Below are 26763 nucleotides of genomic sequence, written 5' to 3'. Positions count from 1 at the left end.
TAGGCTGTCAATGGAGGGACTGAGCTCTCAGGTTTCATTGAAAAAGTGGCAGTAATGCAATTAACGTTATGGACGTCAACTGCTGTAAAACACCGAAGAAGAAGAAGAAGAATATTTCATTAAAAATATCTTCATTTGTGTTTCTAACATGAACGAAAGTCTTACAGGGTTGGATTGGAACAACACGACGGTGAGTAATTAATGACAGAATTTTCATTATTGGGTGAAGTATTTTTGTGGAAAGCGTCATACATTTTATAAAAAAAAAGTTTCATGATAGAAAGTGAAATAGCAACATTTATTTGAAATAGAAATTATTTGTAATATTATAACGTTATATGTCTTTAATGTCACTTTTGATCAATTTAATTCATTATTATTTCTTAAAAAAAGAAAGAAAAAGAATTCCTGACCCCAAACTTGTGAACAGATATTTTAATACATTTTTGAGTGGTGCTTTCCAATGAAAAAATTGCCAGCACAATGTTTGGATGGTTGCTAGGCTGTTGCTAAGTGGTTGCTAGAGTGTTCTGGGTAGTTGCTAGGATGTTGTTGTGTTCTAAGTCACTAGGGCATTGCCAAATACAAAACAAATACAAGCCCACTTTTCCTCATAAAGCCATATGATTTGTGCGTGACTAATTACTTGCTAACATTTGGTCTTTTGGAGTAGTATTTAAACGAGGAATACTAATATCAATGCTAATTACCTATTATAACCATTCACCACTAATTACCTATCATGCACCAGTGCTCATAGCAGTTGTCTGATTTCACTCGCTCATTAATATTTGGAGTTTTACTCTGGTAACCAACCGAACAGCAGTTTCGCCATTTGAACAGAGGCCGTATGTTTTTCCTGCTCATTCAAGAGAAATAACTAAAGAGTGAGACCTTAGGGTGAGACCCCCCCCCCCACGAAGAGAGCCAACCTTTGAAACGAGAACATTTTTATCTTGCAATTCTTGCATCATGGTTATTGCATCTGTCTTGTTTATTGCATTGGATCTGCCAGAATGTGAGTGTCAAAAACCAACAAACAAAAGAACATGCAAGAAACTTTAAACATAAGGGCGCGCTCAACAAACCTACACGTGTGAATGTTTATGAACAATTTCTTCCTGTGAAAATAATTAAACCGCATTTAATTCCACCAAAAAATATGCCCCAGGTGACCATTTGTAAGATGGGAGATAAATAAATGAAAGGGCATAAATCCTGAAAATGTGTTTAATTAAAACATGCAAGCATGGCAAGTTAATCAGCGAAACAATTATGCGGGCGTGAAAGAGCATTAATGTGAAAGCAATTTCAACAATACCTTGTCGCAGAGGGGTTTTAAATGTCTCTATCCACTGGTTTCACAGACAAGGCTTAAAGGATAACTGTTGCCTAAATGCAACCTAGGGTCTTTTTGTTAATCTACCTGAGGTGAACTTTCGTTTAAAAGCATAATTAAAATGGAAACGCCACTTTTAAGTTTGACCGTATTTTCGTTTTCGGTCAAATTGCCTTTTGAAGGGGGGTGCTTGGGGCACTTCTATGATAGCATCAAAAATTGCTATTTTTAAAACACTAAGAAGGCTCGACACAACATGAAACTTTGCTCGAAGTATCACCAGGGGCTCTACACATGAACTCGAGCATTGAGAACTTTGTTTGTGTACACAGAGTTTACTAAAAATAAAGATTTTGAACACGTACTCACTGTAGCTGTGTCTGCCGGCATTTTGACAGTCAAAAATAGTCGATCTCCGAATGTGAATGAATTTTGAAATGAATCCGAAAATGACTTGCTTCTTATATGAGCATCCTTTTTCAAATACAAGGTCACTATTGATTTTCACTAACAACAAAACAACAAATTATCGGTGAATTTATATGGAACTAAGCTTTACTCTTGTCCAATCCTGTTACGCTGCATTCAGAGATCGACTATTTTTGACTGTCAAAATGCCGGCGGACACAGCTACAGTGAGTACGTGTTCAAAATCTTTCTTTTTAGTAAACTCTGTGTATGTACACAAACAATGTTCTCAATGCTCGAGTTCATGTGTAGAGCCCCTGGTGATACTTCGAGCAAAGTTTCATGTTGTGTCGAGCCTTCTTAGTGTTTTAAAAATAGCAATGTTTGATGCTATATATTACATGCATGTCTGTGATTTTCAAATTCTGCAAGTTTCTTTTACAGCAGGTGTTACGGCATGATGGCGAATTAATATGTTGTACTGTCTGCAAAATAATTAGCAGATGTTCTGCAAAGGCAACAGAGGGAAAACATTCACATGAGGAGTCAAAGCAAACAGCCACAATCACTGGCATTTATTTCAGAATTAGGCAAAATAACATATGGATAATTAAGACTCCTCAATGCCTTATTCAGCATACCTGCGCTAGATCATTAAAAACAGTAATTTGTCTGTCTAAACTAGACTCAGATTCCACATCTCAACTGTCTCATACTGTGCAAGTGTGGAGATTTGTGCACGTGGGGATCGGCGATCTCTTAATGGGTGACTGTCCAGCTGTTGTATCACCATGAACACATTTCAACCTTCCATTGGGTGTAATCGCTTCTACATCACACTTTAAAAAACACCATTCACGCGCACACACACATACTTGCACTCAAGATAATTACCCCTGCTGCTTATTAGATTAACACCGCTCCATAAAAACACATCTGCATATTGCTCTGATACTATTAGCTCTGTGTCTCATCCTTAAATACATCCTGGCACACTTTATGCCGGGTCCTCGCAGAGTTTTCCGGAGTTTGTTGCCAGAGCCTGTGCAAACTCATTTGGTAATTGAGGGGAAAGCATGGTCCCTGTGCTAACAGACCTCCCACACACCTATAAAACATTCTCTGTGCTAATGAGAGAATGTGCTTTAGGAAAACCGAACACACAGAGGACAACACATCCTTCTGTACACATTCCAGCATTGTTGCCATGGTCACCTCATATGGGCAACCACAAGTGCATGAATCATGATACGCCACAGGTCCTCAAGTGTTTTGAGGAGTGTCCGCAAAAACGTATGATCTAAATCTTTCATCTCTGCCTTATTAATATTTGCACCCATGTTGGACGTTTCCTGAAAAATAGCAATAATAAACATCTCCCTTGAGGAGAATTTTTTTGTTGTTGTTGTTAATTGAGGGTAAAGGCAGGAACGGAATTTATGTCACAATGATTTGGACTGCAAAACTCATCTAATTTGAAGGGAACCATGGCAACTGTGTCAATTAAAGGGGAAACGCATGAAAAACATGACACGCTCCAAATTTTCTATAATACAATGGGATCCAAAAGTCTGAGATAGGCTAACATTGAAAATCTGAGATTCAAAGTCTGATTGAATCCTGGAAATAAAGTTTACATTTTTTGGTAGCATCTAAATGAACCAATTCAAGTCAAATACTGTATATTATTTAGTATTATTTAAAATAAACCTAAATAGTAAATACATATAATTTATACCAACAAAATGGGTTACATCAGGTAGAAAGCTATCAGATTTCAAAAAAAGTCTTATGGGTTTGAAACGACTATGTCAGAATTTTCTTTTTTGGGTGAACTAACCCTTTAATTTAAGCAATAGTTATTTCCACATCCTCTAATCATAAATTCACAGCGGCGCCTCCGTGATGGAGGAATACTAAATTGTGTCCAGCCAACCATATAATTGTAGCTGTTTATTAATTGTAACAAATGTAATTAGTATCTTAACACTCTCCAAATGATTCCTCTTTTTTCTGTTATGGGAATATGCAGGTTGGTTTATCACACCCAGATAACACAACCACAATTTAACCTAATGTGTTAGAAAGCTTTGCACATTTAAATAACCGCTGCTAAAAGGGAGTCATGTCTTTGGATAGAGTAGACAGTCAAAACATCAATGTACTTGCTCTCTCAGTTCAAGCATTATGATTTTACTTTTTAGAGTACTGTTATACTTGAATAGCTGAAAACAGCGCTTCATTATGTAGAATGCTGCTTTTTCTTTGAGTGGTCTCCATAGCATTTGAACTCTTGATATAGGAAGGGGAGGTGGAGAGAGGAAAGGATAAGAGGATAGAGTGGATCGATGTGAAACAGTAATACAAATACACCGTCTGACCTTCAGACACACACCGATATACTACGCTTAAGTGTGTTGTTCTGCATATCGCTTATGTCATTGTTCATGTGTGATGTAAGTTGTCTGTTATCTTGCTTTTGATTGAGCCAGAGTACTTGGCTTCTAATGGACTCTGGCAGACACAGGGTGATTGCAAAGCTCCATATGCATGTGTGATAATGAGTGAAGACAGATGTAGTGTGCAGAGACTGATCAGGGGCATCGGGGTTCTCAGATAGTCAATAAATCTACCACAAAGCAGTAAGAGGTCCATTACCCTCCAGCAGCAGATAAAACCTCCCCTAAAGATTGTTCTGGAAAGAATTTGACCCGTGACCCTGTTTATTGGGCTTTCACTGATTGAATCAGAATCACCAAGGACTAAAAGCACAAAGTGACTATACAGGATGATTGCTAACATGAATGTATAGATGTGGTATTTAGAAGCCTGCCTATTCTCAAAATAAACCACAGTGTAGTAAAACTATTAAGGATTTTTATTTTAAGGCACACTATGTAATTTCTTTTTGTTCAAAATGAACAAAATTTAAGTAATGAGTCAATTCATCATCAGTCCAAAATGTTTTTTGTCTTACCCTGATTCATATGGTAAGACTATTATAGGCATAAGTGTTTATATTTTAGACCTGACGGGATGGCTTTCGCAGGAAATTGCATACATTAGGGTGACCAAACGTCCTGTTTTCCCAGGACATGTCCTGTTTTCACGTCCTGTCCTGGCTGTTTTTTATACAGTGATGAAAATGTCCTGATTTTCATTATTTTTCATTGGGCCATTAAGCGTGTACTTTAAATACACGCTTGCCTTTGCACACAAAACATATGAAACCGGCTTCGGCTTCGCCCTGTCTTGTTATAATCAGCGCGTTCCTCAATCCGCAGCGGAAAGCAGAGAGCATGTCAGAATACAGAGGCCTGTGTGTGTGTGTGTGTGTGTGTGTTCATCTCAGCCTCATTGGTCTGTCACTGCTTGTCAATGTCAGAATATTTGAAATGACCAATCAAATCAAAGTAGGCGGACTTTACGTTCACAGAATTTTAGCGTGACTCGATGCTTCAGTTTACGGTCAAGTGCGAGATAAGATGTAAGTAGCTAACAGCGTAAAAAAAAAAAGCCCAAATGTAAATTCACAGATGATTTACAGAGAAAATTCCCGTGTTTTCGTTTCGGTCGGGATCCGTGTAAAGCAGAATGCATGACTTGCAAAGCTGGCACGTACGTGTCAGTGTCAGATAAAGGTGCTAGCGACCTAGAAGCCCACATAAAGAAAGTATAGGCTACAAGAGAACATCAGGAGGATTGAAATTTTTTTTTTACTGAAATAGTGTAGTAGATTTTTTATTTTAGTAGTAGATTTTTAACCTATGGCCATGAAAAAGAAATAGTGTCATGTAAAAGGTGTTAAAAGCTTTATAGTATTCTATTGTTGCGGGCCAAACATTGAATGGAAAGGATGTATTACTTTATGTATAGTTGCAAGGTTGTGAATGCATTTGTCAAGTATTTTTTTATGCATTCACCCCCAACCACACCCCCACCCCTTAACCACGCCTCCCCAAACCATGCCCCCACCCATCAACCGCGTCCTCTTTTCTGAAAACTAAAACATGGTCACCCTAGCATACACACGTTACTCGCCCGTGTGTCTCATCATATCCGTAAATAGAGAAATGAGCGAGAAAGTTGACATGGAGCAGCTAAATCTTGAACCTCCAGAAATTTACCTGTTTGAAAAAAAAAAATGCATGAATGCAAAAAGAGAATGCAACAGAGCTTGTAAGATTGTTTTTTTTTACTCAATACTCAATTTTATTGAACAGATATTGCCATATGTATGTAGCTCTCTAACAGAGTTCATTGTAAAGCATTATCTATTGTGAAGGGTCATATTCCGCACAATCACACTGAGCCGAAGGGCAACCAAAACGATGTTCTACCGCAAAATGCATGCAGTTTTGTTTTTTAATTGCTAGAGGGCCAAAAGTTATGTAGTCTATCTTAACTTGAAGCTGCATAATTTTTTGAACACTTTTTTTAATTTTTATTATTACTGAAAATGCCTTATATTGGTACAGTATCTTATGTTTGTTCAGCTCTGCTACTTGTACACACATGAACTCACCATACAGTCGGCTCTTAATTAGATTATACCTTATATATTATGTTGTTTAACAATCCGTGGAGTGTTTTATGAGGTTAGTGAATCTGAATTATGTCTCATCCTAACCCCACACTCAGTGTTGCTTTAGCTGTAAAATAAATTTACAAGATAGTTTATGCTTCTCTTTCAAAAAAGCAGTTAGCTACACTAAGCTACAAACAAAAGTGAGATAGCTACATTAAATTTTAATGGGGTAATACATTTTTAAGTATACATTACAGTTAAAAAATGTTATTTTAATTGTTTTAAACAAATTAATACTTTTATTCGGTAAGAATGTATTAAGTTGATCAAAACTAACAATAAAGACATTTATGTTACAGAGATTTCTATTTCAAATAAATTCAACACTGATAATAAATGTTTCATGAGCAGCAAATCAGCATATGAGAATGATTTCTGAAGGGTCATGTGACACTGAAGATTGTAGTAATGGCTGCTGAAATTTCAGGTTTACCATCACAGGAATCGATTACATTTAAAACTATAGAAAATAGAAAAATAAATAGTAATATTTAATAATTTTAAAATTTATTTTCTAATGTAGCCTTGGTGAGTGTTATATACATCTTATGTACTGTATATGATACATTTTTTAATTGCTTGATACACGTGTGAACATTGACTGTGTGAATTAACTGAATTTCCAAGCTTTTAGTCAGTGAAAACATTAGATATTGTGCTCAGTTCTTTCCTCAGCTCACTTGGCTGTCACACTACTGAAAAATGCTACTTTGTTACTGATTCTTCCCAACACTGCCTACATAGGACTTTATTGGAAAAGTGGAATGTGATTGCATTTATTTAAATACTTTTTAGAAACATAAATTAAATATAAATTCACTGTGCCGTTCTGATTTTTGGCAGTGATACATTTGCTCAGGCCAGTGGGGTTTGATTCTAGCGTTTGCATTGAAACTTGTGCACCATCAATCATGTATATTTGCATTCATTAATTTAGCAGACACTTTTATCCAAAGCGACTTGCAAATGAGAAATACAACAACAATTCATCCTAAGGAGAGTGACATTAGAAAAGCTGAAATGCAAAGTTCCAACAATGCTCAGAGATGAAAGTGAGAAACAAGTGATGAATCAATCATATAGAGGGAACAACAGACGATACTCCCCTGCCTGTTCAATGCTATCAGGTCTTATTGTCTAAACCTTCCCTCCCTGTGCATCTAATAATGAATTAAGATAACATATGGGCAAGTATAAAATGATACTGATAATAGGCTACACACTATTGTGTCCGGTCATCGTCATCATCAGACACAATACTGTGTATTATCGCCCTGGCCTCATTGTTAATACGTAGGTATCAATACGTAACATTTACAGTACAAAGCGTACGTTTTTTTACATTTAGATAGATTCTGAAATGTACAATATGGATGCATTGACAACATTTAAATGTAAACATTACATATTTACAGCTAAAAAACTAATTTAAAAAAAATCTTTTATATCAAAAGATATGTGTGTAGCCTAATTACCCTTTTACAGTTTTATAGATACATATTAGATCCCTTAACCCTACCCCAAACCTATACTTAACCATTTTAGAGAGAAAATAAAAAGAATAGTCTATATAAAACGTAATGGACAGAAATATGTAGGGAAATGACAATTTTAAAAATAATATAGCATTAAAAGTATAATTTGAGCTGCTAATCCCACTCCTACCTATACATCTACCCATAACCATTTCTTAAAACTACAGTTATAAAAAAACAACAACAACAGATAGACAAGACATCTTCTCAATCAATCACAATAATGAATTATTATTGGAAAAATGTCAAAAGCGGTATCAAAAGTAGTCCAAATGACGATGTGTTGCAGTCGCAGTCCTCTTTGGCAGTCTATTATAGTTTTATATGTTGCACAGAGCAGAATTTAAGTGATTAATCGCTTAAAATATTATCCTGATCCACTAGTTCAGGGCGAGAGCCAATGGCTGAATCCGAAATCGCCCCCTAAACCCTCATTCACTGTTCCCTATGTTACCTTAGTCCACTAATACTGTTCACTTGAAGGAGTGAATGAAAAGGAATGAGCGAATTCGGACAGCTGTTGAGCGTACATCGGTTGTACACTCGTTATTACAGTGCAACGTGGGATTGAACAAGTGCACTCAATTACGTCGGTTAATGGTTAACGTGAATGATATAACAATATTGTGAGGCAGTTAGCTGTCACAGCTGTCTCTAAAAAAGAGAAGGGCTTTAAATTATATATTTCGTGCTACATCGTCAACTTTGAGGGTGAGTATTCTTTCATATCATGCGAAATCCGACTAGCGAATTGGTTTCTAAAATCGTTGTCTCCGTTTTTGAGAAAATGAATTTTATGAAAGTTTTGCCGCAAGTACACTTCGCTATAGAACGCGCTATGCGGAAGTAAAGACGCAGGCTGAAATTCTACCGGAAATACGTCAGCAGCGTTAGTGCATAGAGCGTATTAGAAGCACTCTTTTCCTGATGGCTGAGCGTACTGCGCAGCCTCAAACTGAGCTTGACGACATAGATGTGACGTAAGCAACCTGTCTGACAGTTGTAAGCCTTCTAGTAGCTGTGCCAAGAGAATTCTGAATCATTCCCTTCTGAATCTTGCAGATACGGAGAGTGTGAGTAGGAGCTGGCCATGAGCTAGGAGCAGGAGCAACTTTTGGTAAGTATTCTGATTAATTATTTTGTAATTTTGCCTCCACGTTCCCCTGATTGCATGCGAGCTTCTCCTCCTGTCTATACGGTAATTTCTCTACTATGCGACAGAGAGTCGCGTGGTAATGACGCAATCGTTAGCCTATTTTTTCAAAACGGCTTCTACGGGGCCAGATGTAAAGTTATTCGCTGTCAAAGTGACGCCAAAATGTCAATGGAATGCTAACAGCAGGTGATGGCTTGTTAGCCAATGGATGCCCCCATAGAAGGTACGCTTTCTGGATGCTGGATTACCCCCTTGGGGATTTGATGTTGACGGACCGCTGCTGAAAATGAAAATAAAAGGTCTGAATTTGGATCAAAATAAATACAACATGATAAATGTTTAAACAACTACAGAAATGTTATTCATTTTAAGTTTTTAAAGTGTATTCTTGTTTAACATTATGCAATTCTTTGAAATGAGTTTGCACCAGAAGTCACACTGAACAGAATGAAATGTCATAATGTTGGTCATTGTCATGGTGTGGTGTAGGTTGAAGAAGACAAAGAGGCCAATGGCTCCAATACATAAATTTTACTAAATCACTCAGGTAGGCACATACAGGCAGAAGGTTTAAACACACCAAACACGACGTGACTATGACTAACCATAGACGAGAACGGACAAGGACTAACTGAACTGAGGGAACTAAATACAGACACTGATGAACACTGATTACAGAAACACAGGTGGAACAGATAATTAGCTAGACACAGGTGAATTAACTGAACTGATAATGATAGAAAGACAAGTCCAATGAAAAAACAAACTAAACAGAAACACAACAGAAATGTTTTGTTATCTGAGCCTAATTTGGATTTTGGATGTGCACACCTCTTTTATTTGTGATATTCAAGTTCATGCCATATGCTATTCAATTTATTTAATTTAAAGATTTATGAATGAAACATCTTTGCTGCTGTGAAAGCATCTGATCAATTTACCAAGTCGTCTCTTGATGTATGTGTTCTGAAGTTTGTGTCACCCTTTTAGATTTTATGGTCCTTCAGGACATTTATCATGTCCACTGTGAGTTTACATTTGGAGCTTTAATAAGACCTGATGTTATTCCACTGGCCTGAGGTAGTTGGAGCAGCTGCACAGCACTACATCTGCTTATCAGGGAATATAACACTAGTGTAGTTAAGAGTCAGTTAGTGTCCCACAGGCAAACTTTTATCGACATAATGTCAGTCCAGATTGCATTTTATTCTAGCTAACAATCCCCCACTTTGACAGAAAGACACATTTGACTGACAATTGACCAATTAGTTATTTTTTTTTACATATTTTGGGTGGATTATCTGATATTCTATCCATTCAAAAATAATAGGAACTAATTTTGGCAGGCATAACTCAGGAATTGCATGTACAGTGTCTGAAACAAAAGTTTTAATGTCACTAACCTGGCAAACCTTGACAGTCACTGCATCAACTCAGTACCTTGTAAACAAATTTTTTGCTAAATGTTTTTTTTTACAGGAGAAGCAATGCAAAACAGCCATAGATTGAGATTTTTCTTTGGGGTTTTATAATGTTTTTTTTTGTTTTTTTCATTTATGAGTGAAATAAGGCCTGTGGTAAACATAACTTGACGATACTTGGACGTTTTGCTCTACAACATAAATTCCACACACCCATATCGAAAACAGAAGCTTTGGATTTTTATTTTAGAAGACATATGTTTCTAATAAATATCTAGATAAGAACTTAGGCTGGGGTGTGATTGTATGCAATTTACATTGTAGAGCAAAACGTCCAAGTATCGTCAAGTTATGTTTACCATAGACCTTATTTCACTCATAAGCTGAAAAACAAAAACCCCATAGCAAAATCTCGAGGGAACCCGTGGCGAATTAGTCCTCCGGGTTTTGACGTTATCCCTGCACCACTCTATAAAGACACATTTATAGTATTTAGAGAAAATGTTAAGTATTATGTTCAGTGATGTTATCGTTAACTAAAATTTAAACAATAAAAATCATTTTTGTCAATTGAAATAAAATAGTACTAATACTTAAATTAAAATTGAAAATATAAAAACCTAAGTCAAAATATTAATACATATTATACTATATAAATAATAATATGATTGTAGATTATTTTATAAACCATGTTATTTCTAAAATTAAATAACTTTTTATATTGCATTGTACTAAAGCCAAGCCAAATGATTTATTTAACTTTGTATTAAGTTCACACTTTTTTCACACCTACTATTAATAGTAATGTTAGATTTATTGGATACATACCAGTTTAAAAATCTCTGATCTAGTTAAGTGGTAGTTAAGTGTTTTTCATTTAGTCGCTCAGACTGTAGCTGGCGATTTTAGCCAACGCTTCCCATCTCTGTGTCAATATGCTTCAGAAGGTCAGTGGCTGGACTGTAGCCGTTCCGTCTGAGAGCAAGGAGTCAGTTTGCCAAAATACAGCTCAGAGTAAATCACCGAATGCAATTGTGAGATCATTTGTTGGCACAGCAGCTGCAGGGTGAAATACTTCTATCGAGCAAACCATCATTGGCAATGCTGTGGGAATATGAAATTTGGCAGTTTCACACTGTCCGTATTATGTATTAAGTAAGTCGCCCTGAACTCTTTTCTGTGTCAGTTCTGCGGTACGTTTCCATCGGAAGCAGCCTAAAGCCACTGTCATCATAAGTTCTATCACCACAGATCTCATTTCTCACACAACCAAGTATGGGGTGCACTGTAGGCACACTGCGTAAGTCAAAAGTATGAAAGTCAGAGGAGATGATTGACAAGCTTAGATGGATCAGATAGTTTAAACGGGTCAGTTTTGATCACTCTAAGCACAACATCCACTCTCCACTCATCCTTTCCAGTGAAATACCCACCCATAGGGAAAAACTGGCATCAGAAAGCTAATTCCTCTGGAGTTTGTGGCTGATATTTATGAGTGTTAGGTCATGGTGTACTTCCATCTCCCTCGCAGGCATGCTGGGGTTAACGGTGACCGCGTCACAAGAGAGGTTTATCAACAGTACTTCGCTTCTCAGATATTGCAGTTAATTTGTAGAGTGCATGAGGCTGTTATAGCATGGGTGAATACATTTGCCAAGCTGGAAGGGCGGATTTATTCTACATTTGTGAGGTTTTTTTCTAGTAGACCATGTGAATGCATTTGGCTAGCTATCCTGGAACATAAAACAACAATTGTGCTGGCATTGAAAAATCGTTACGGTGACCAGTGGAATAAAGTGGTTATTTGGCTTCTCGCTCTGTAATGAGTGGAGGGCGTAGCACTTTTGGCTTTCAGAGGGTTTATGGATAAATGCTTTTTTCTGTTGCACTGTTGCATGTGGGTCGTTCCATCAGGGTCAATGAACATTAATGACCGAAGGAGCTGTGAAGCATGCATCATGGAAATGCACTTTAGCTGCTAACACAGATTTCAATACGTGACAGATATTGGTGGCTGTAGATCAGAAAAGGGGAATGCGTTGTAGATCAGCAGAAATCCATTAATTTGGAAATGTAGGCATGGTAGGCTATGTAATGGGTAACAAATTAGGGCTTCAGGTTTCTCTCTTTTGGTTGTTATCGTGAGCATTAAAATTATATTATAGGTTCAATAAGGTTAATCAACAGTATTTGTTAATCATTTTATTGTTTAAGGTATTATGTTATTATGGCAACAAAGGATATACATTTACACAGAAATTGTTAGTAAGAGATTTGATCAAACTTAAATCATGTTAACAAGCATAATGTTTTATATTATGTGTTTAGAAACAGTGGGTATTGGATTGGCCCCATTCACTTCCATTGTAAGTGCCTCACTTTTTTTGTGGTAATCAGCATCATGCCACGAGTGCTGCTGTGCTGATTGAGCTTATAGCTTGTATTGAACCCAGAATAATCTTTTAAACAATTGAATATGAACAATCAAAGTAATAGGCTTTATGCACAGCCCATGTTGTATTGGGTGTGTGCATGCAGTGTGTATGGTTGTTTGGTGTTTGCACCTTTTCTGTATCCATGCATGTGTCCAGGATGCCTTCTAACTGATAATTCTGGAAACCTTTCAACTGCAATATTACGATGTTGGATCAATACACGTGCATTGTTATAGTGCATCGCTCCAGAGGGACTGCAGCCAGTGTGCTGCTTAGTCCACAGGATCCACAGACAGCTCCTTATGCCAAGACCGTTCCATTGTGTCTGAAAACCCCAAAAGCTTTCATCAGTCCAAAATAGCCTTGAAGAGATCATTCACCCAAAAAGATAATCATTTATTCTTCCTCATGTCATTTAAAACCCATATGCTGTTGTTTTGTTTTCCTCAAAATGACCCTATTACGCTATTTTAAAGGTTCCTACAATAGGTTTACATGCATCCAAGGTCAAAAATACTTGCACCACTCTATAAAGACACATTTATAGTAGGCTATTTAGAGAAAATGTTAAGTATTATGTTCAGTGATGTTATCGTTAACTAAAATTTAAACAATAAAAATCATTTTTGTCAATTGAAATAAAATAGTACTAATACTTAAATTAAAATTTAAAATATAAAAACCTAAGTCGAAATATTAATACATATTATATTATATAAATAATAATATGATTGTAGATTATTTTATAAACCATGTTATTTCTAAAATTAAATAACTTTTTATATTGCACTGTACTAAAGCCAAGCCAAATTATTTGCTTGTCAAGAATCATATGGGACAACTACGTTTTTTGTTCTTTTTGGAGCTTGACAGATGTGAGCACTGTTGTTGTAGGAACAAACCTGAGTTAATATTCTCTTTTAGTATTCCATAGAGCAAACATTACAGCATATGGGTTTGGAACAACATGTGGGTGAAAGTAATAACAGAATTTTACATTTTGAGTAATAAGTGTGTATGTAAATGTGTCTTTGTAGTTGTGTTTAGAGTGTTGTCTTTTAGTTTTTTTCTCCCCCAGTTTGTTGATCAGCTAACACTCAATTACACCCACCAATCAGTAGGTGTTATTTTCCATGCATCCTCCCCAATGTTTAGTTCTCCAGACAGGCGCTAGACCCATCAGAGCGTTGTTTCTATAGCCTACTCTCTGTTTGCTCGGCTAGCAGAAACAGCGGAGAGGTCCCTGCATGCAAAGGCGAAACCGGCATGCAATGATGTTTGAGGGGGTGGAAGAGCACTCGGCTGAATGATGGACCATTTCCCAGCTCGTACTGGCAGTTCTCACATCACTAGTCCTCAAAAGGTAATGACATCCAGCCCATTTTGCATATTGGCTGCTGGCTTTCATGCCTCCATACATCATAAGCCACTTTACCCTCTGCCCCCATGGGAAACCCTTGATAACAGCTTTAAAAGTTAAAACTTAAAAAAGAGCAAAGGGAAATTTAGCCATATCTGTACCATGAAGCAGCTAAATCCACAGTTTTTGACTTTATTTTGGTTATGCAAGACAGAGCGCAATGGAGGGGGATGCTTTATGGATCATACTAAAGGTGGGAATTAGATGGTTACGTGTAAGATTCATACTTATACGTATATAAACTCATTTTCATCTCCTTCACTTGCTTTCTCTTTCATTTTAAGGTTACATATTTCGTCTGGGTAATGAAATTTGATTGTATATGTATGTCATTCATATTTCAAAGCAGGAGAAATAAGAAAGAAAACAGTGTTGTGGTGTTTACTTGTCATTGCATTTGTGAAAATATAATTCTATTCTCTTTGGGATTTCAAGACTGAATGCTTCACAAAGCTAATATGGATGAAATGTCAAGTTGCTAAGGGAAACAATCAAACTAGACATTCTGTTGTGAAAAGAAGAAAACATTGGAAAGACTTTCCATCTGGAACAATCCAGAGTGATGTGGTGCCAAGGGCCCATGGTAGTTGATTTTGGCACATAGTTGAGGTGGGCATTTACCTTAATATAGGCAAGCCATTAGGGACCAGTTTCAACCCTGCTGACACAGCCTAACTGACTAAAACAGTTCCTGACTTGCAGTATGAAGTACTGCTACTATTATTGTATAATGCATTATGCCTGTAATGGTCTTGTTGTAGTAATATAATGTGAGCTCTGTTATTCTGGTTTGTGGAGCCAATGATTTCAATGATTTGGGAATTCAGACTCAGACCGTATATGTGACAATTCTGATAAAACTTGAACTGTTCATTAGTTCCGAATGCATTTTTTTTTAACACCTGAGCTGCAAATTCCATGTCCCTATATTAGAATTTTTTAGCAAGCATGAAAAAATGTGTTTATTTCATGCTGTTTTATGTTGTAATCTACTAATATTGTAAAATGTAGGCTATTTATTTATTTGCATAAACCTTATCTTGTTTGTTTTGAGAGAACACTCAGAAACTCTACTGACACCCTCTTTATTGCATTTCAGTTCACACTTGGTGGACCGACTGCCTCTCAGACACACATTTCATCATCTCTGCCCAGTGTGCCATGGGGGTCTTGTATAGTTCTGACAGACGGCATGCCAAAGTGTGAGCTAAGCCAAGGCTAGCAGATGCTGACTGGATGAGCACAACTGAACACAACTGAAATCCAGACCCCCTGCATGAGTGTCTCTCTTTTTTCCAATGATCCAAGTTATTGTGTCCGTACCATAGCACAGTAATGGTATCAGATAGTTTGCTAAATAATGAAAGGAAAGGAAATGCATCTAGACCCAACATCTAGAAATTAAGTCTGTTTAAAATCATTCACAGAAATGCAACGATGGCCAATCGGACAAGGATGAAAATAGCTACACAGCCTTGTTTAGCAAATCGCTGTAGGAGACTTATTTATACCTGGTAAATGGTGGATTGAAGTTAGGGTCTTTAATTATGTGTGGAGGAAGAGCATGTTCAGCAGTCAGGGTGAGGGAATCGACTAAAGTGCACAAGGGGAAGGGGAAGGGGAAGAATAATGCTGCTGACAGTGTGCCCTGGAGCAACAGAGAAGTCCATACCTCAATATTGGCCCTCTGCATCATTCCGCCCCACCTCAGCCTGTATTCAACCTACTGACAGCTAATACACAATTGGCAATTGGGCTTATGGGACAAGGCAGCTATACCGTAGCATACGAAGAGCGAGCAGGCTATATTTATGCACCATAAGGCTGGTTGTAATGGGAGGTATTGCTTTAAATCAGGCAAACGAAAAATCTCAGTGGAGTGTTTGTGCTACCATGCTGTGTCTGTGGAGAAAATAAAGATAACAACCTGCTAAGCAATTTCTGCAGTATTTGATGCAGCTGGTATATTTTTTTCACAAGATGATTTCCATTTCAGACAGAATTGAGTACTAGAGGGCTTGCCCTGCTTGCCGCTCGTGAACCTGCATCTCATAGGAAACACAGCTGATGGAGTGTCCATTTGCATGAGAGAGAGAGGTTACAGCGATGAGAGCGGGTTTATAGAGATTGAATATTTTTTGCTCAGAGTCGGTAGGTTCAGTGTTATACAATCTTCCCAGTTCTATAACCTTTTGTCTCAACATCGCAGTTTTCTCTAACATTCCTCCTGGTACTTTTTATCTCAACATGCATGTGGTACACTGAACCCGTCAGCGCCCAAAATGTCTGAGAGCACATTTGCATTGACCCACTTGAACTCTCCTCTCCTCTCATTAGCATACTTTGTTCATAGCAATCACTGTTTTGGCTTCTCTCCGTCATGCTCTCTTTCACACTCACACAGAGAAATATTTTTAAAAAGCTACGTCATAAGTATTCTCAGTATGATCTGAAAGAAAATCTCTGACCTTTCTCTTTGCTTATTTCACATAATGCCATGACCTTTCCAAAGACTGTCTTTAAAGTTGCGTACTGCGTTGTCATTCAACTCCACTGCATGCAGATACTGAGTACATCTTTTAATGTTCTGAGCAGTCTTTGGAATAAATGCACTATTATTGTAAGTAGGGAGATACAGTCTGATTTCATTTTCCTGAAGAAAATTTTTTATTATTTAGAAGCTTATTCTCAAGATATACCACTGTGCATTTCTGTTTGAACTATGAGCTACAGCATTTTATTGAACTAAGATTTGAAATTATATTTGAAAATCCATTATAAACGAAAATGGTATTCAAGGTTTGTTCAGCATCTACTTTAACACACTTTAACCTCTGACCATACAATTGTCATATAACTATTTACAGCTGTTTTCAATATTGATAATAAGAAGAAATGTTTTTTTGAGCAGCAAATCATCACATTGAGACTGAAGACTGGAGTATAGCTGCTGAAAATTCAGCTTTACCATAACAGGAATAAATTGTACTTTAAAATATATTACAATTGAACATATATATATTTTTTATTCTAATACGATTTCACAATATTACTGTTTTTAGTGTTTTTGATCAAATTAATGCAGTGAGCAAGAATACTTCTTTCAAAAATATAAAAAATCTCCAAACAGTAAATAGTGTATGTACAGTATAGATTGAATAAAAAACTTAAATTATTTATAGGTTGATAAATAATGATTCATAAATAAATAAATACATACATATAAAATATCTAAATCTAAATCACTGTATGAAACTCACAACTCTTTTTCTACATTTTAAAATAATAGTAAAACAAATCAAAGCTAGTTTATATTTTAGCTGCTTCTAACTTCCATGCCCACTTGTTCATTTAAAATGTTATTGTTTTTTTATGTAATTGTTTTAATTAATAAATGCTAGTTTTGTAAAGACATTCATCTTAAGGCACATCTTTATTTGTCTACAAAGCTAATTTGCAAGTATTTAAGTAAAAGACAGCTCTTTGGCTTTGCAATATCATGCAAAACTCAATTGTGTACTTCAGATCTTTATTCTGAGCTATCCCCCATATACCACATCCATAAGAGAGTTTGGCCAGCAGCCTTTTGCAAAACTACTGGACTGTGAAAGCAGAGTCAAGTCTGGACCATGCAGAGAGCCATGTGAATTCCAATAAGATGTATGGGAAGACAGTTGCAAGAGCCATTTAATCTTGCTCACATTCAGCTTAATCCTACTGAGGCTGATTTACGCCTGTAGGCATTGTGGGAGAGGTACTGTGAGTCATTTGCCCGAACGCTGCACTGGCAGAATGGCGGAGACATGAAGACAGCACACATTCTTTTGAACCCCACAGATGAAATAAAACATGAAAAAAAGAAAAGAAAAATGCAGGCTTCTGTAAGATGAGTCAATTCTCACATAGGCCACTACTCTGTGACTGTCTGCATGAGATATGGATAAAGACAGGAGTCTTATATGTTAAAAATCAAATTGCTCAGACACTTTTTTTCTTCTGTCTGTGAGGTCTATTTCTCTCGTCTCTGTCTCGTGTTATCATTGACAGTCCTAGACGTGTACACGGATAAATCCAACACACAAACACACTTTGTTTTTGAAAGAAGTCTCTTATGTTCACGCATCTGCATTTATTTGATCAAAAATACAGTAAAAACAGTAATATTGTGAAATATTATTAACATTTAAAATAACTGTTTTCCATTTGAATATATTTTAAAACAATATTTATTCCTTTGATGGTAAAGCTGTGTTTTCAGCATCATTACTCCAGTCTTCAGTGACACATGATCCTTCAGAAATCATTCTAATATGCAGATTTGCTGCTCAAGAAACATGAATGTTAAAAACAGTTGTGCTGCTCTATTTTTTTGTGGAAATCTTGCATCCTTTGTGAGTATTTTAAAAAGTATGTGTTTTGTCAGTATATGATTCTATTATGACAAAATACTCTTTTTAGAAGAACATAACGCTTATCATTGAAAACACTCATATGGAAGAGCTGGAACTAGGCAATTGGATAGTGTTCAGATACAGATCTTCTAATAGTTGGGCCCTCATACAGATTTCAAATGTGGCCAAGTGAAGGCTGAGGTGTCAACAACAGTTACAGAATTTAATAGAAAGAGGGATGGCAGATGTCAGGACTATTAATCAGTAAAAGATTTTCATACCTGCCTGCTGCTAATCTCATTGGTTAGATAATAAGTGCTGAGACTAAGAGGGAAATTCTGATGACCATCTCAAAAGCACAAAGTGAACTCAGACATTTGCACCAAGAATAAATTAGGTTAGAGACAGCCGTGAAGTAAAGGAAGAAAATGGAAAGTGGTTATCATGGAAGGTACAAATACTGTATGCTGTCTCTCATATTTTTTCCCAACACAGTGACAAGAAATATCTTAGAGTCATTCAGTCCTTCAAAAGGTCATTGTAGAGCAGCAGTGCTAAACTCAATTCGATGTCAATAAGGATTACCTTCATTGATTACAGCACAGCGTGTAGTGTCAGATTAAATTAAATATGCATGTAGAAAGGATAGGGGTTCAACAATTGCAGCATTTATTAAATGACCAATGCCAGTCTTCATCTGTGTGTGTGTGTGTGTGTGTGTGTGTGCGTACATATTGTTTATAATATGTATAAAGCAAGCAAAATCACTACTGCAGTTGGCAGTCAGTGATCAATGTGCACATTCATGGTATTCAAAAGAGCTTATTTTTTACATTTTTTTAAATACTCTAATCTTTCACGAAAAAAAGGTTGAAAGAAAAGAGTTTTGAGTAGATAATGACAGAATTTTTCGGTGTAAAGGTGTGACTAAATTAGATTGACCAAATGTAGATATGGATGGATAATTTCTGGTGCTGCATTTTAGTCATGCTAAAAGTGCAATGTGCTATTTATTTTATTTTATTTTATTTTGCTAAAAAAAATCACTTGGGCAAAACACAGGAGGGTTTATATATATATATTTCCTTTACAATCATGTTCATACACATATTAATTAAAAGGTAATTCACCAATGTTTGGCAACTATGAATATAAATGAGGCAAAGTAAAATGTGCTGTACCAAATATGCATAACGTGACATTTCATCTTCTCCTCTTTGTTATTTAACAGAAATTGAACACAATGGACTATAATGTAGCTGTCATGTCTACCCTTTTCAAATATAAAATCACAAAACAAAATGGGAAATTTAGCCTATGCGTCCAATCAGCAACAAGGTAGCTAGTCTGTGTTCAGTCTACAAGAGATAAAAAAACACTCAAAGGGGGGCAGAGGACAAAGCTAAAAGAGTTTTTCTGTTCTTCTGTTTGATTCTTGAAGAATTTGTGAAATGGTGCAGTAAACAACTCAAAGTAAAGCCAGTAATGAACTGTATGTCGGTCACTAATGAGTCACTGTGTGAATTACAAATTGTCTATCTAAGGTGATCAGTCTCTACAAAGTCTACTAATCTTCAAGCATCAATCTCCACTAAACGTTATATTTCAAAGCACATATATTTACACAGCTTGGAGGATTTGTCGTAACCAAGGTTGGCCATGAATCTAACATTGATCCCCATATTGCAGATTTGATTGAACATAAATAGCACACTGGTACAGCACTTGTCCTCGGAGAGACATTGGTCAGGAGTTGATCGATGGGTTATGTGCATCACATTGCTGCAAGGAAAGGTCAGGGGGCCCTGAATGAAATGCCAGGAGAGTTGGCCATAACCGTAACCATCCATCTTGCCTCCTAGAGACCAGGGGATTGGGATACAGACAATGACAGGCTTGTGGTGTGTAACACAATGGTTCTTCTGTCTCTTCTGCTCACGTCTTCCACTCACAGAGTTAAGCCAGACAGGTTCTCTGGTTTCCACACTCAGCAATAATGAATGGTTGTGAGGTTGCAGTGCTGCTGATGTTGTGGCGTCAAATGAATTGGTCATATTTGACAGTAAGGCAGGTGCGTGTCCAGGTGCCACCCACTAATTCTAAACTATGAATGGCCGAAGTCAGAGTGTAACCTTATGCCAGGTTCAGACTACACGATATCAGCCTGATTTTGGCGCGATCCGTTTGACGTGGTGCCGTGATCATTCGGAAGTGACAATGGGCGCAATCATTTATTGTTTTATCTCGTATGGTGTGTCACAGTGGACGACAACCGACGCCGTGTCATGAGCACAGAAGCTCTTTCTAACACAGCTTTTAAACATGACGAAATGACAGAGAGACGATGATATTGGTGCTGCTAGGTGGAATTATGCAATGGAGGAAAGGTTCGTGGAGCTATAGCAACAAAATTCCTGCCTTTATGATGTTTGACACCACAAGTGAAAAAAGATAAATGCTGGCAAACACTGGAATTAGCATTTGGCTAGTACAACCATTGTTCGTTTACACTCTTGTTTCCGTAAGTCAGTCGGTAGAGTCACACCTGTTAGATGACATCATGCACGTCTTTAAGGACGTAAAGCGTTGATTGGTCGAGAAGCAACGTGTAGTCTGAAATGTTTCTTGTCCATGACACGACAATAATTTAAGAGTCAAATCACATAATCTCAGTGACTATCGTAACGGACCATAATCTATCCTGGCATTAAATAAAACTAGATACAACCTCCTTGGTTTGTATCAGAGCAGGAAGCAGTGCCAATTTCCAGCAGTACCCTTCATGTTTTATATCCAGTTAGTTTTAAGAAAAGCAAATTATAGCAAATGCAGTATATTCAAATACCAGACACAACACAGTAGCTAAGACTCATCTTGTTGATTGCTTTTGTGTGTGTGTGTGTGTGTGTGCGTGTGTGTGTGTGTGTGTGTGTGTAATTATTTACTTCTGTATGGTCCCATGTAGAATGGTCCTCTCACCTTCCTTTTAGGCATTATGATCAGTAATATTTTGTTTTGTTTTCTGTGTGTTTTTTTTTCTGTTTTATTTTATTATTGTTTTGTTGAAGTGAATTTATGCTTCACATGGGTCAAATTTGCTGAGTCACACAACAGCAAAAAGGTGTCCAGCCTTTTTTTATCCACCTTATTTTTTAATGCACGAGCCGGCAAGGCCTTTATTTAATGTAATATGTAGTTGTAAGGCTTCTGGTGTCAGCCGAAGTGGTACAAAAACTGCACACTTTTTACCTGTACAAAAACTGAATGTTATGCTGCTTGATTTTGTAAATCGTTGTTTATCATATTATTTAATTGTAATCATAAACACCGTTGTGTAGCGCAAATAGTTTTAGTGTTTACATCTCTTTGTTATTCTTAGTTATTTACCTATAGCAACTAGTTAATCGGAAGTCTTGCACATTCACAGGAAATGGCTTACTTCCGTGTTGAAAAATTAGGTTATGAATAGTTATGACAGTTTTCACATTACTCTCTACCACAGAGTTTCTTTGCAGGGAGAACAGCAAAGGCAGCGCGATAGCTGACCCTGTCGCCACATGTAATGTCGTCCAGCTTGATGTCTGTGAAGGCCGGCCGGTACACAGCAACCAATTAAAACTTAGAGAAGTGGTCCTGCTGCTAGGGCTGATTGGTGGAGACTCCTTCTGTGATCATCTGCAGTAGGAGATTGGTGCTTCCTGGTTAGTCATTGCCTTTGATCTTTAAATCTTTGTCAAATAAAATCATTTTCCCCTTGGCCCCTTGACCAGCTGGCGGGGAGTATTCCCATTTGATGCCTCATGTCATGGTGAAATTCACTATTAACTTGGGAATGTGGCTGTGCATACCACATAACCGGATATGCTGTGGATGTCTTAACAGGTAGTGAATCGCTACAGATCCAAACAGGATGAAATTTTTGGTAATGCAAACCCGTTATGACAATTTAGATTAGTCCTTTTTTTTTTGTGCACACAATTAATGTTGTTGCTGCAACTATATGACTTGTTGTATTTGTTTGTAATGTATTATTAATAATAATGATACTAATAATTTATAGCACAAATAAACTAAAATTAAAATGACTTTAAAAGGAAATAAAAATAAAAATAATGACAAGATAAGAATCAGCCCACATCTGTCCACAAAAACAAAACAAAAACAAAAACAAAAAAACTACTACCACAACTGTGAATTTCAAGTTTCTACCATAACTGTGAGTTATTCATCTAAAGGAGGCGAATCAGAATCCATATTCCATATTCCATATCCATATATCAAAGCAGCCCAGCTTCTTATCTGTATGCTCTTTTATCATAGTGCCTTTAGTTTGGTCTGGGCAGGGGAATTACCCAATTCATTTAAATTAAATGTCCCTTCCATTAAAGGAGTAGACCTGGGATCCTCTTGGAAATTAGATTTGAAAACTACTGAAGCTTATCTAATGAGTGACTTAATACACCATATGATAACCAACATGAAAGACTTCATTTACTCATCCTGGACACTAATTAGACTTTACTGAAGGCCTGAAGCCAACTTTTAGTATAAAAGTTATAGACAACACTATCGATGTATATGTCTATCTGCCTCTTTTTATGAATATATCATATTTTTATATTTAATTATTCATGCATTTTTATGGTTTTCTCATATCCGCTCATCTTGCTTTTAGGCATTATGATAGATATTATCATTTTTATATCATGAATTTTTTTCCCCCGTTACAATTGATTCATTTGAGTTTTGCATGAAAATGAGCTCGATGTCATCCACCCCACAGTTCTGCATTCTGAACTTTGAATGACATTTGCAATCACTACACGACACACACAAGTAGGTTCAAAGGAGCTCAGGCTATAAAAGTTATTAGGCTGTTTCTTGGTTATTTCCAATTTTGCATGTAATTATGCATGCTAATGAGCCAAGCAAATTACGCTTTCTGAGTTGATGGCAACAGAAGTGATGAGCAAGATAACCAAACATCAGAATTCATTTTCATTATGCACTTGTATGAATTTTACATTTTTTAAAGCCAGAATATTTCCCAAAGATTATCTGCTAACTGCAGTACAGCTCACATAAATCTTTAGTGTTCTCTATTTTCCCATCACTCTTTTGTGTGTGTGTGTGTGTGCGTGTGTGCAGTCAACCTAAGGCCTTTAGCTTTCTCTAATACAGCAGTTGGATAAAATTAGTTTTATTTACAAAATATGTATTTGTTAAAAGCACAAGGAGTATATTATAAAGCTGGCACATACTGAAAAATATCAAGTTGCTTTACAGCTAAACTATGAGATTTAATTTGCCGATTTCATTTCAGTCTGCCGTAAACCTTATATAATAAAATGTCCTTCGTATATGAATATATATATATATACAGTGTACCTTTCTTTACAATATACATTTCATCTTGCACTTTGTGAAGTGTCTTTTCTTAGTGAGAAAGCCTCAGACTACTGTTATATTTTTATATTTCCATTTCAGTGAACATACACAGTATATTTTGAATCCACTTTACATTATCCTCTGAGACGGTGAATATTGCTTGGGCAGATCGATATTTATTTTATAACTTCACAGAGAAAATGACAGCCCACATGCACACACAAATATCAGCGTCCCCTCCGGGACTGGAAATGGAGTTTTGTGTTCTTCTTCCACTTCAACACTTCAAAAACATCAGAGGGCTTCTTAGTAAGCAGGAGAGTATGTTCACTGGGGAAACGTCATGGACTTGCATCCCAATAACTTGGGCCTGCACGTCACAGATGCAGAAATATTCAGCATCTTCTGCTCACCTTTCATAAATTAAATCTCCCTTGACAGTATCAGTGGAAATTGATCATGTTTGGATGTTAGATAGAATGGATACACCTCTCAAATAACAAATCAATACTGTAAACTGATAATCGAGTTTTCATCTCTTCTTTTTGCAATGGTTTTGGCCGTTCTGAATACGATTCTGTTCGTCTGAGGTTGTAGGGTGCTTGCTAAGAGAACTGCTCCCTCTGTAGGCTAAGTTAAGAATCAAAAGTGCTGCATAAGCGCTGTCAGCCTATATGTTTGTCTCCAAAGAGTTTATTTTCTGTTAAATGAAGGTGGCCCATTGTTTTCTGATTGCTTGCTATGACGAAATAGTCAATGGTTGACTATCGGGTAGGTGTAAGCGCAAAATACAAAGTCACGATTGCTGGCACTGCTGAATAATGTGGATTAAAATGCTATTCTTCCCACAGAAAGATGGCCTGGTGGGTTTGTTGTGTAGACACGACAAAATCACACCATGAATCGGCTTTTCCAAAATGAAATGTTTTGAAACCTACTGTTAAGACGGTGAGAAAGCGAGGGAGAGTGAAAGATTGAGAGGAAGAGAGAGAGAGAGATAGAGAGAATCCATGGACAGCTTAAATATTTCTGCAACAGATTAAAAAGCAAGCTGCTTTATATTTTGAAAGAAAGGGGCATTAAATATTCTCCTTCGACAGTGGAAAGTCAGCGTGCATCTGGTCTGCCACTGTCAGAGTGAGTAAAGAGGATTAATGTACAATGTAAGACAATGCAGTCCGTCTTTTACCCCCCAGACTAGAAAAAAAAAAACAGGAACCACATGTCTAAGAAATCAAGGAATGCAGTCCTTCTCTGGGTTTCTTGTGGTGTCCAGGCACAAGTCCAAGCCAAACTGTGAGGAAGCCATCCCGTGAGTCACTGTAGCTGTGGGGCTGTTTTGTTTTAGCTCTCCACTGCTGTTCGTGTTTTTTCTGTATTATGTTCAAAAGCTTTGGAGTGAGGAGAAAGTTTGGAAATGGAGTTAAGGACTTCTTGCTTGTTTTGAGAGCGCCCCTCTGGGTTATTGTCGTTGTGCAAGGAGCTTGAAACTCTTGGGGCGAGCTCTAGATTTAGTTTGAGAAAGCATTGTGGGATGAAATCAAATCCAGTTTAATGAGATGGAGGCAAATGCCCTGTAGAAGGCTGCTACTCCAGTAAAGACGACTATATTTATTATAAACTCATTATCACTTATACGTTTAATGCATTCCGAAATACTCTGAATTTAGAAATCCATAATTAAAACCAAATGAAGTCAATCCTAGTCAAATAGAACCACCGTTTAATTCTAAATTATCGCAACCAACCGTATCCTTTTTTTGGGATCCAAAATTAAGTTACCTGCAGCTTACGTTAATCTGACGTAGTTGACTGACACTGCAGCTATCCTTAATCAGATGTAGGAGTGTGCACAGATACCCAACAGATATAAGACCCCACAAACGCTGTAACATTTAAGTCAGGAGATGATTCCAACACAACAAGATGGGCTCAGTGAAGTGGTTAAAACCCGTATAGATTGAGTGTCCAGTGAACTGTGACAGAGTACTCACCCAGACCGTGAAGGGTGGTTTCACTCCTTTCCCTATAGCGTTTGTATCCGATCGGCTTGTATCGGCAGTCAGGATGTTGGATTCCAGTGGAGGAATGCAGCTCCCACCCGCTCTGCCCCCCGCCGTACCTCCTCCGCGGTGATTTCACACGAGTTCACAAGGCAGTCAAAAGGGTAATCCAGGCATTGTATTGAGTGCGCTACCTAATTGCGCTCTTTATGGGTACAATTAAAATGTTTGATAGCTGTTAGTTGTTTTTCTTTCCTTTTTCTTGACTAAAGATTAAAAACAAGATGCACAAACTTTGACATCAGTTCTTTCAGAATGCAAAGTCCCAGCAGATCGATTTTTGTCCAAGCAGGATAGGTGCAGTTCAGATCTTCTTGAACAATGTGTGATCTTCCAAAACAAGTAGGATCACATCAGATTACAATCAGACAGATACATCCATATGAAGCTGATCTCTTCTTTAAACTCATTAGCATTATCCTGCTTCTTCCAAGTCGAAAAACTGCACCTGCCACGGTTGATTTTGTGACATCCACTGTCTCTCTCTCTCTCTCTCTCTCTGTGTTTTTCAGTGTGTGTGTGCCAGAATGCTAAAGCTAGACTTGAGCTGCTCGTGCTGTAGTCATCACTCACTGCCAAGCTCCAAAACGGTGAGCTTCGCACAGAGGAGAGCTACACC

At 37.2% G+C, this 26763-nt stretch overlaps 1 protein-coding gene across 1 annotated transcript in view; it reads right to left on the bottom strand.

The window, feature by feature from the left end:
• Positions 1 to 26763, bottom strand: part of brinp2 (bone morphogenetic protein/retinoic acid inducible neural-specific 2) — a 92314-nt gene extending 65551 nt beyond the window's left edge. The window contains exon 1 of the mRNA XM_084119030.1: positions 26076 to 26763. The gene's annotated coding sequence lies outside the window, so the exon portion shown is untranslated. The remainder of the gene's footprint in view (positions 1 to 26075) is intronic.

The sequence above is a fragment of the Abramis brama genome (assembly GCF_963993115.1).
Source record: "Abramis brama genome assembly, chromosome: 7".
In the NCBI taxonomy this organism is placed as follows: domain Eukaryota; kingdom Metazoa; phylum Chordata; class Actinopteri; order Cypriniformes; family Leuciscidae; genus Abramis; species Abramis brama.
The sequence above is the reverse complement of the archived record's forward strand: the minus strand, read 5'-3'. Positions and strand labels throughout refer to the sequence as shown.